This window comes from Gigantopelta aegis, chromosome 14 (assembly GCF_016097555.1).
Source record: "Gigantopelta aegis isolate Gae_Host chromosome 14, Gae_host_genome, whole genome shotgun sequence".
NCBI lineage: Eukaryota > Metazoa > Mollusca > Gastropoda > Neomphalida > Peltospiridae > Gigantopelta > Gigantopelta aegis.
Genome location: NC_054712.1, coordinates 27,530,293 through 27,542,792, shown reverse-complemented (window position 1 = coordinate 27,542,792; position 12,500 = coordinate 27,530,293). Strand labels below are relative to the sequence as shown.

The window sequence follows — 12,500 nt, the reverse complement described above, 5'->3', positions numbered from 1 at the left end:
TAACCCGCGATCGATGGTCAAATCGGCGGTAAACGTATACAGGTAATATTGGTACAATTAGTGGAGGAAAAGGTAAATGGGTGATAGAATACATCTGCAACAACGGCTCCAGATAAAACCTATACCCATGTTCCTTTTTGAAATCACGCCAACACACATTTATTTAACAAAGTTCGTAAACGACATGTAACCCGTGATCGTTGGTCAAATCGGCGTTACACGTGTACAGGTAATATTGGTACAATTAGTGGAGGAAAAGGTAAATGGGTGTTAGAGAGAATACATCTGCAACAACAATAGCTCCAGATAAAACCTGCACCCATGTTCATTTTGGAAATCAAGCCAACACACATTTATTTAACAAAACTCGTAAACGACATGCAACCCACGATCGTTGGTCACATCGGCGGTGAACGTATACAGGTAATATTGGTATAGTTAATGGAGGAAAAGATAAATGGGTGCTAGAGAGAATAAACCTGAAACAACAACAGCTCAAGAAAAAACCTGTACCCATGTTCTTTTTGGAAATCACGCCAACACACATTTATTTAACAAAACTCGTAAACGACATGCAACCCGCGATCGTTGGGATCGTTGGTCACATCGGCGGTGAATATACAATGAGTTTTGTAGTCACATTTTATTATTATTGTTGAAAACTTTAACGAAGACACACAAAAAAAATAAAGTAAATACTACAATATACTTGCTTCAAAATTTGTGGCAGCACCTGAAAAGGTATCATAAAACATACCAATAGACTTAACGGGGATCAAATACCATATATGTAATGTATTTTATTGGCCAAACAAGAAAATTAATAAAATTTGAAAACTAACGCCCCAGCGAATATATTCGACATCCCAGGCCTGTGGGAATTTAGGTGGACGGGGGGGGCAGCCTGCCCCGCTTGCACTCAAGGACAAAAATAAAGTAAAAATATGGCTTGTGTCCCATCTCCACACTATGGGGGCTGTGATCCCCCGCTAAGTTGTGCACCCTACCCCTATTCCTACGGACCTGGGAACCTGATTCCCTCCGACAAATAAAACAATATCCATAGCTGCCCATGACATTCGTCACTAGGCAAAAGCAAACGTATTATTATTTTTAAATATTTATTAACACGCAGTATGCCCCCCCCCCCCCTTCTAAAAACACTTATTTTTATCATTTTCTCTTTTATTATTATTATTATTTATTTAACTTTTATAAATGTAGTAAACGTAAAAACAGATTCGACACCCCTCACAAATGAAATGAACTGTCCGCTGCTGTGCTAATTGTCACGTACGCAAAAGCAAGCTTATTCTTTCGTTTCCCCCTTTTTCTCTCGATTTCACTTCTTTCCTTAGTAAACCGAAGAACTCTTCCTTCTCCATACACTCCTGTTCATTGTTTGTTTATTGTAATCGTTTCCAACTGAACGATTTACAAGGGCTATTGGTTAATAAAAATCTATTATTTAATTATTATTTTAAATGTAGTGTGAATGCCTTGTAAACACGTCAATCGCGATTTAAAACCCCCCACGTGAAATAAATATATATATATTTTTTTTTTTTTTTTTTTTTTTTTTTTCATAACATCATGTAGTGGCAATTGACAACCCACAAAAAAAACTTAGAGGCTCAAATCAAGTAGCTCGTGCACGTTTTCAGTGTCTGCAGCTACCGCCGATCAACCGTCTAAACAGGAAATTTTAAAATTTTGCCGACTAGTCTAGACGCCGTCTAGCTTGGACTGAGTCGCCGTCTAGACGCAATTATGGTTTGTTCGTGTACTGTAGGTCCATATAGTTACCGCACAATTGTTTTGGGGGACTGTGTCGATGTTCTAAAAAACGGTTGATAACTGTTGCATGGGAAAAAAATTGGACCTCGCAGTGATGGTGTGTATATCCCTGACGCATCCACACCAATTGGTACCATACAGGCCTGATGTACTAATCATAAGCGTACGGGATCCTGTTTTGTTTTGTAGGGGTAGAAGGGCAGGCTAATCTGTGCCCGAATTAAACGAAAATATCACCAACTAAAAATACTACATTTAATAGTTTTAGCGTTACTGCCAGCCAGCTATATATAATATAGGGTTTCAAACGAAGCACTACACATTTTTACATGGATTTAATTACAACTACCGTATTGTTCATATTTGTAGCGCCCGGGCGCGATGCAAAACACAAAGGGGGCGCGCTAATTAGAGTACTAGAACATGTTTCGTAATATGTGTGAAAAATCCTCGTATCAAACTGTCAATGCATCTGGCTCGCTGAGACATCAAAAGCTTTGCCGCCGAGTCACTCCACCAGTTGAAATGACGTAGCGTACCGTACATCGTCAGCTGATTTATCGAAATACATGGTACTGTGCACGTAGGCATATAGGGCCTGCGGAGTGTATTTGATAGCTCTGGCCGGTAGTTTGTAACTGACACGTTTCGATTGTCACTGTGTACACAAATTATTGTCATTTGACTCCAGTTTGCAGTTTAAAGTTATTATTTACCAGTTTTTTACCCATTTACCCATTTTTTAAGCGGTGTTACGGTGTCGGTGTAAATACCTACCGGTATGTTTGTACTTCCTGTTTTGAACAGCGTTAACGGAGTGTCGTGCGTTCATTCTGCGTGGCGATAACAGCGACATACATTTGATAAACGACATGTGTGACATACTGTTAGCCCATACTAGTGTCGTAGTGCTTCACCTGTTTGGATTTTATTTGTTTACCGATTATAATCATTGCAAGTCGGCAGTCAGGTAAGCCAGTTTTACTATTTTACGGGTACCGTTTCATGATACATTTCTCGTGATCATAGGGGGCGCTTATATTAGAGGGGGCGCTACAAATAGGAACAATACGGTAGTATTGTGAGAGAAATGTTGGAAATACTAGTACATGATGAAAAGGTTTCTGGCCAGCTCAATTTGCCCGAATTTTAGATTTTGGTACTAATAAATTTATCAAAATACAATAGATCCAACACAACTACAGTTTACCTCATGATGATTAATTTATCTTGATAACATTTGCAGATGTGTGTGCAGGGAATGGGTCGACCCCCCCCCCCCCCCCCCCCCCCTTCTGGTCTCCGCTCGAGCAGATTAAAAAAACAAAAACAAATTCAATATATATCCCAGCGGAGCATGACTGAACTCCCCTTCACTCTCTAAGACACCCCTACCTTAAATCCCAGCACACATGCCTGATTTTTTTTAAATTGTCATCCACCATACAAACATAATTACAAAACATTCACTGCTTATATACGCTAACTTATTTATAAAAAGCCATGCACGGCGCCTTCCCCCCCCCCCCCACACACACACACACACACACACAATCCTTGGATCCGCGACTGGTACAGTATATTACATGCTTTAATCTATTTCAATAATAAAACAAAAAACCGGTGGCACCACATAATTGTGTGACACGCAACGAGAATGTTTTGTGATTGGTTATTGAAAATAATGTACATCAAGGTATTCCCCAGACTAAAAAATGAGAACAAATATATATCCACTCAGTAGAGATTAATACCAATGTGAATGTAATATGTCATGTTGAAAAAGGAAAAACTAGCAGAAAAACAACACACAACAAAACGACGACGAACACCAAGTACATGTACGTATTCGATCATATAGTCGACATAACTGTTCAAGCAAACATAGCTAGTTCGAATATCGTCTGCTGTAGTATAAGTAACCACGTTGTAATTATTAATGAAAACAGTTAGCAGCACATGCAAGCAATGTGTACTACTGCTGTCAAATTGTATGGCGGGAAATGTGCTGTCACATGACCTGTTGTTTATAAATAGAAATAGGGAAATGGCGCTTTTTGATGACTGTTTATGTCGTCTGATTACAAATATTTTATTGTGTTTGTACCTTTTTTTAGGCATTAAAAGTGATACTTGTTCTCTTTTAATGCAACTGTCATAATGTAGTTCATATATAATAGTATGTTATGACAACTTTGTAGAGATAAAAGAAACCGCTACCAAAAAACAAGGAACAATAACAAACAATAGCATGCATCATTTGACGGGTCATTTTTGTTTTTAAAAAAACATAAGATGTACAACAATTTAGCAAATATTTGGATATGTCATTCTAAGACTATTTATTGACATTTTCTTACTTTGTTTTTGACAAAAATGTCTACAATTAATTTAGAAAAAGATTTTTAAATGAAAACAATGCAGTGACGTCCTTGTGATGAACGTCAATGGCAGGAAACAGGTTAAATTAAAGATTTATTCATTCATTCATTCACGTAGTTATTTTCATGTTTATATTAAGGATCAAAATCTATTTTACTGTATACTTGTATTCCCAATAACGAGTAAAATGTTGTACTCCTAAGTTTGCTTTTACGCAAGTGCGTCAAAAATCTACTTTAAATGTTCCAAATATTTTCAGAAAACGAGGACGCCTTATAAACATGTGATCTGTCATTCTAATGTTTTCAGTACATACACTATACAGCAAAATCAAACAAATTATGTCACTATTCAAGAAATAAATCATAAGAACTGTGTCATTATTTAAAAGAGTTAACGATTTCCTTTTAACTAAAAAGCTATATTAATGCAGGATTTTCAATATTTTTTAAAATAAAATTTAAATAGCCTTTATTGCAAATGAAAACATATGTAATGTAATTTTCCGATATTTGACTACAACTTGGTAATACATTTTCGGTACGATTTTAACTTTTCTTTATGATAAAGTTAACCTCTTTAAATACAGTAAAGGTTAGTAGTTTCTAACTGTGTTTAGCATTTGGGAAACAAAAAAAATTTGCACATGCGCCGTTTAACATTTTCAATTTTTAAAAATAACTACATGATAAAATATATATTTCTGAACTATGCACAATGGACAAACGCTTTGTTTAATTTTTGTTTTAAAAGGAAAAAATCAGTTTGCCCAGCATTCTGGTCTGGTCCGCGTTTTACCAACGGTTCCACAGGGAACACCTTTTTTCATACTATGAAATTTACTACATGCTATTTATTTCTGAGCCGATTGTTTTATAAATTGGACACAAAAATAGTATTTAATTTTTATTTCCAAAACACTTTTACTTGTCTTCTTACATCAAACCAAACTGGAATTATTAACAAAAAAAATGACCCCCAAAACCCCCACTTAAATTGTAGAAGGATGGGACGTACCATAGTAGCCTAAACTTAATAGTTTTAGGGGTTTGTAAAGTTTTGTATTTACATACTTACTTGTCTGAACTTTATGGTTAATGGAAATCTTCACTAACTGTGAAGAAAAACCTCACAAATTAACGACAAGCAGACAACAACAAATCAGATGTTAATTGCGCAAACCAAGCATAACACAATTAGGGACGTTGAAGATATACTCTTTACATTCCAGCAAAACAATTATTTTACCCAAACTGCCATTATGCAACTATGATGCTGCACAAGTCCCTTTAATTTTCAAATCATCTTCACAAATATGCAAAGCGAGCAAAACAGCATCTTATTCACTCATTGTCATTGGTGTTACTCAGTACCTGGTAACAACAATGATAAATAAGTGCATAATTAATTCATGCTCTCTAAAGAAACAGTTGAAAAAACTGAAAAAGTGCATGTTGTAGCAGACATACGATGTCTACAATAATATACAAAAAGTTTATTAAAATTATTAACCATTACATAAATACGATCATAACACCAATGACAGTGAATAAACCTTCTTTTATATTTTGACAACACATTCATTGCATTTAAAGAAAACTATTCACAGCTGTTCATATATCTGATGTGTTTGACAAATAAGTCTGATGGCCGATATCTACCGGTGGAATGTTTCATCCAGAGAGCATTTAGTTTCTTTTTTCTCATAATTATATACAGTAACACCAATGATATAGAACTCCAGGGACAAGCTTATACTGCCCACCATCTTTTGAATACGGAAAATATTTACAAGATTCCTTCTTTAGTAAGTCAGCCATCAGTACGTATTACATTAAAGGTGTTTAGTGTTATGTCTTCTGTTATATATTTTAACAGTGCATGTTATGTATAGTGTTGTGCTTGGGACTGGTAACAATAACATCCATGACATTTTACACTAATCTCAAATAAAATCTCTATCAAAGCTGATTACCAGAGAGAAAAAAATGCTATGACAGGATGATATTATTAATAAGGTATTATTACAGACAACAACAAATTTAGTTTTCTATATATAAATAAAAAAGAATCTGTGCAGGGACATAAAAGTGACACTTTCTGTAGAATGACCCTATTATGTGTGGTATGTGCTTCCCCATTTTTAACCTGTATTTTTTTTTTTTAAAGTGTGCATAATATATGGGAAAATACGGTACTGCTAAAACAATACAAAACAAGGCCCAAAAAGTTCAAGGGCCACAACTCTGTGAAAAATGGGTAAATTGTTATGAAAGTCAAACCTAATTTGTAAATGAACATGATAAAGCTATTCACAAACTTCCAGCTCAAAATTTTGAGGCATTGCCTCTATTTTGCCGCCCTCCTTTCACGTTCCCCACCCTCCTTTATTTTTGAGCGCCCTCCTTTATTTTTGAGCGCCCCTCTTTATTTTCCAGCACCTATCTCTGCTATTTCCAAATGCACTTTTTTCCACACAAAATACAACGATCAGTCTGCACACTGGACATCAAAGGAAACAAGCCGCGTTGTGTACGAAAAAGCAATTGACGAAACATTTACGACAGTTACCGTAACGTAATTTAACAGTATTTTTAACAGCCTCTATTTTGTCCAATATCTGTATCCATTTGTATGTTTGATAGACACAATAAAAGTTATATTTTATGTAAGCAATGAAAACATTTTATTTTTTACGGATTCGACAATCTCCGATTGAAAAAAAACCTCTTATTTGGCGCCAAATTTGTCATGTGATCAGAACAGTCATTCTGTCTTTTGTTTCCACTAACTATCGTTTGATATTTTGTCCTCAGTTGCAGATATAATTGGTTGAAACTGATGATTTTTACTTTCTGTTATTCTGTTTATTCAGCAGTTCTTTATAAAATATTGTAAACTTTTCATTTTGAGGGGATATGAACGCTTATAAAAACAACGGAAGTGGTAGTGTTTATCATTAAAATCATTTATCTTGAGTGCCAAATAATATATACACCGTCTTTACAAAAACGAAACTACTTTTTATCAGCTGGCGATAATATTTTATCACAGCGATCGATTCATTCGATGAAGATGGAAATAACAAAAATGTATCTGACATTAGGAGATCACTTGACAAACATCTTTATTGTTTTTCGTATATCTTGAAATCTTTATTAAAAATAATAATATTAAAACTTTGATCGGTCCAGCAAAAAAATGTCAGACCGATATCATCTTCGGTTCAATTAAAAGACGAGTCATTTTATAAACCCCATTGCACTTTTTTGTAGGCAAAATAAGGAGTATGTCTTTTCTCAAAGTCTACCAGTCTACCAACACACAACAATATGGTAACCAAACTACTCCCCCCCTTTCGTTTATTGGTGTGGGTTTTTGTGGGTTTTTTTGGAAGGGTGTGGTGCCGAGCGGCCGCCCTCCTTTAATTTTCACCCAGCGAGAACACTGTATATATGTACCAAGTTTTGACTTTGTGGCTCAACTCCTTGATAGTTAAATGAACTTACATTTATAACCCCTGTACAAGAGCTCGTGAAATTGTTATGTGATTTCGGAGGCTTTTTGGATGCTAGTAAACTTTTTAATTATAACGATATCAAGTTGCAATTTGCTGTATTAGCTAATTCATACCTTGGGAAACTATAATTGTACTAATTTTTTACATATCTGTCACAGTTTCTGATTAGGAGACCCCTAAAGTTTAGTTTTTTGTCATTCGGAAATGATATTTTTAAAATTTTGGGGGACTATTACTCCCCGATTATTTATCACTGATACAAACTGTTATTTGACTGATTTTTTTTCTCTCGTTACAACCAGTGCACCACATCTGGTCAAAGGCTGTGGTATGTGCTTTTCTGAATGTGGGAAAATGCTTAAAAAGATCCCTTGCTGCATTAGAAAAAAATGTAGTGGGGTTTTCTCTGATGACTACATGTCAGAATTACAAAATGTTTGATATCCAATAGCCGATGATTAATGTGCTCTAGTGCTCTCTGTAAACAAAACACTTTAACTTTTAACAATATTAAAATACTGATAAATTTTCACAAAGGGTCAATTATTTAAGAACAATACAGTAAAATTGAGTAATATAAACATATATTATGTAGTAACATGAAAATAACTGCGATTTAGCGTAGTTGTTCTCGGCTCTATTTTTGACGTACAAGCCCAAATCAAAACCAAAACAATGTCTATTTCTGAACAGTTCTAACAGATTGTCTGGCAGGGCTAGCCCTGGGTTGCTATTTTTGTTCGCCAAAAAAATCGCCTATCTTCAATTTCTTTCGCCAATCTAAATATATATTCGCCAGTAACGTATCGGTAAAAAGATTTTTAAAATTTTCAATCTCGTTGTTTATGATAATATAGTATATGCTAAAATGTACTTATTATTCAGTTTACGTCTTGTAATCTAATAATGAAATGCTGCTGATGTCAAGGGCTGGCTGTAGCCCAGTGGTAAAGTGCTCATATGATGTGCAGTCGGTCTAGGGTCGATCCCCGTCCGTGCACCATGAGTGGTAGTACCCAGTCTAATGCTATGCCATAACAATATCTCACCCAACTTGTACCCAGTCTAATGCTATGCCATAACAATATCTCACCCAACTTGTACCCAGTCTAATGCTATGCCATAACAATATCTCACCCAACTTGTACCCAGTCTAATGCTATGCCATAACAATATCTCACCCAACTTGTAACCAGTCTAATGCTATGCCATAACAATATCTCACCCAACTTGTACCCAGTCTAATGCTATGCCATAACAATATCTCACCCAACTTGTACCCAGTCTAATTGCTATGCCATAACAATATCTCACCCAACTTGTACCCAGTCTAATGCTATGCCATAACAATATCTCACCCAACTTGTACCCAGTCTAATGCTATGCCATAACAATATCTCACCCAACTTGTACCCAGTCTAATGCTATGCCATAACAATATCTCACCCAACTTGTACCCAGTCTAATGCTACATTGGAGCAATAGCAGCATAGCAATGGACTGGGAACAGGTAAGTCGCTGTTGTTTTTGTTGGATGTTTCCTTCCTTCAAATTTTATTTGAGATATTGATATATCTGCAGAAAATTGATACAGGTAGATTTATCATTAGTAATGTCAGAAACACTTATAGATTACTGTTAAATATTAATTTATGTCAGTATTACTCAAAAATAGATGCAGCGATTTTGATTACGGCGTAGCAATAGACTGGGAACGAGAACAGTGTCATCCAAGTTTGTTACGATGTTATTTATGAATTTCATTTACGTTGGATACTAAATTCTCAGGTGGGATACCAGATTTTGAAATGTTAGTATCCAACTGGGATGCTGCCCAAAATTTGTAATCTCGAATACTGATACATTTGCCTATATTTTTTCATAAAAGATTCTGTTATGCATACTCGAACCCATAAACTGATCTGCTGGCAGGGTCATGGATTTTTTTAATTATTAAAGTGACCACAAATAAAATTCATTCTTCCTGTGTTATTATTGCAACTGTGTTTTTAAATTCCTGACATTCTTGATATGTGTTTTGATAGCTCCCCCTCCCTGCTTTGTTTAACACGTGCATGTGAATTATAGTTATTATTAATTAATTTGAATACATATTTTATAATCAATTAAAAAGAAATTAAGACATTCCCCTCCGTAAACTCTTAATGTATATTTCACAAAATTATTTATATTTTGCCCAATGTGCTGAGAATGTATTAACATTACCTGGTAATGACCTCAGTTTGAGATCTGTTTGGTTCCATTTTGATTCTAATTGATATTTATATGTCTGTCTTTTCAGATTACCTGAATTTGGCAGTAATCTTTGGATCCTGATGAAAGACGACTGAACCAATGAAAATTTGGCTTCACCCTTTATATAGAATAGCTGTCGCATTTGTACCATTATATTAAATAAATGTATCAATGTACTTCTTTATATCAAGGAAGAATGTTTATTAAATAGCACTGAAAATGCATAGCAGTCCAAAAGTTTTACCTGACTATTTCTGAATATATAAACAAAATTTTAATTCAGTAAACGGAAAAGACATTTTATAAGCGGAATTGGCAATTTTCATAAGCGGAATTGGCAATTTTTATAAGCGGAAAATCAACACCGCTATATAGTTATTTGATAAATGTCAAAATAATCAAATGATATACAATAATGTGACACCACAGCCAGCACAATGACATAACTATAAGACATCACAACCACAGCCAGCACAATGATATATTATAAGACATCACAACCACAGCTAGAACAATGACATATTATAAGACATCACAACCACAGCCAGCACAATGACATAATTATAAGACATCACAACCACAGCAGCACAATGATATATATACTCTGTTAAAAAAGAAACTCAAAGGTAAAATATTCATGGAATTATCTCTTTAATACCAAGTGGCATAATTTTGTTATTTATGATCGTATCACAGTAAAATTTGACATGAGTATGTGACAATGTTCACCAAAAAGCGTCGCACAAGGGTGCTGAAATCAGTACCTTGTGTGGCCACCAGCAGCAGCAATCACTGTGCGACATCTCCTTAGCATAGACTGAATGAGTCTCTGAATCCGGGCACATGGAATCCTAGCCCATTCTTCCTGCAATGCATGTGACAGTGCATGTGACAGTTGCGGAAGCGTCTGAGGCTCCAGGTCACGCTGGCATACACGTCTGTCCAGTTCATCCCATAGATGTTCAACGGGGTCGAGATCTGGCGATCTTGATGGCCATGGCAGCACATTAATGTTCTCATTCTGTAGGAAATCCATTGTTACACGTACCATATGCGGCCTGGCATTGTCCTGCTGAAAGAGTTCTCTCTGTCCATCCAAAATGGGAAGCATGTGACGGCACAGAATTTCATCCTGGTAGCATACAACTGTCAGGTTGCCGTGTACGAACACGAGTTCACTTCTGCCGGTGTATGAGATGGCTCCCCATACAGGCATCGAAATAAGCATTGTGTCTGGTAACCCATTTACATGTAACCAGAAAATATAGCCTGGTAACCTAGTTAGAACTGAATTCCTGTTATTGGTAAGACTAATGAAATCTGGAAGTAAATTTATTTAGTGGGCGCTGCTTAAACACAGATTGCTGAAATTGCTTTGCAATTGCACAAGTGTGCATGACCATCGGTGCAATTTCATACGAGAAAACAAAACGCGGAAGTAAATTCAGCTAGCGGACGCTGCTTAAACGCGGAATGACTATAATTGCATGTGAATATCGATGCAATTCCTTACAAGAAAATGAAACACGAAGTCCGGAATGAATTGCCTGGTTTACATTCGGAATTGAAACTGCCGTTTTTGAAACTTTTGTCGAGAATGAAAGACCGTTCTTAACTTTTCTTACATGTGGTAACCTCCCGTTAACCTGAACGACTGTTTTCACCTTATTTCGATGCCTATCCACATCATGACACTCCCTCCACCGAGTCTGTCAACTTGGGCGACGCAGTTGTTGGCAAAACGTTCATTGCGGCATCTGTAAACTCGTTGTCGTCCATCACGTTGCTGTAAAAGGAAACGTGACTCGTTGCTGAACCATACTCGCAGCCAGTTCCCCAAGTTCCACCCCTGTACATTCGTGCACCAGCGAACACATAAATGTCGATGTTGACATCACAGGACGGAGCCAACATATGGTCTCCTAGCCCGTAAACTTCTCAAACCAGGTATGCATCCAGCAGTGTTCGTTGCTGTGGCAGTTCAGTGACGCAAGTGCAGAACCCGGATGTAGTAATCTTGTGCTGCAGTTGTTATGCAAGGTCTTCCACTTCTGGGCCGGTCTTCAGCTGACTGAAACTGCTGGTACCTGTCCGAGAGATGTGAAATGGTACTCTGATGGACGTTCATGTGGCATGCGACTGCTGACTGCGATTCACCTAACTGGAGGTAGCCTATTGCAATGTTTTGATTCGGTAGGCTTAGTCTTGGCATCTTGCAACTCGTCCACGTCAAAATGGAAATGAGGCATCACTGCGAGCATTGCAGGTTTAAATACCCATCACTACCCCAAACTTTTCCCCAAGTTTCACGTGCATTTGCCAAAATCTGGCCATTTCACGCAGATTTCCTGCAATTGTCACACAATGTGCCACAACGTGCATTAAATTTGTTTTAGGGTGCATTTGGGCATGACGTCCCATTCCAGGAACATTAAGAAACATGGTCATTCAGCAACATTGTACAAAAAAACTATATTTTGTAAAATCAAACACTTTTCTTCTTTCCCTATCACCTATGTGATTCTTTTTTGACAGAGTATAATTA

General features: G+C 36.5%; 1 protein-coding gene across 2 annotated transcripts in view; it reads right to left on the bottom strand.

Annotated features, from left to right (window-relative positions):
* LOC121388249 (retinoblastoma-like protein 1) overlaps positions 1 to 12,500 on the bottom strand; it is a 158,398-nt gene that overhangs the window by 109,152 nt on the left and 36,746 nt on the right. The gene's annotated exons all lie outside the window — the stretch shown is intronic.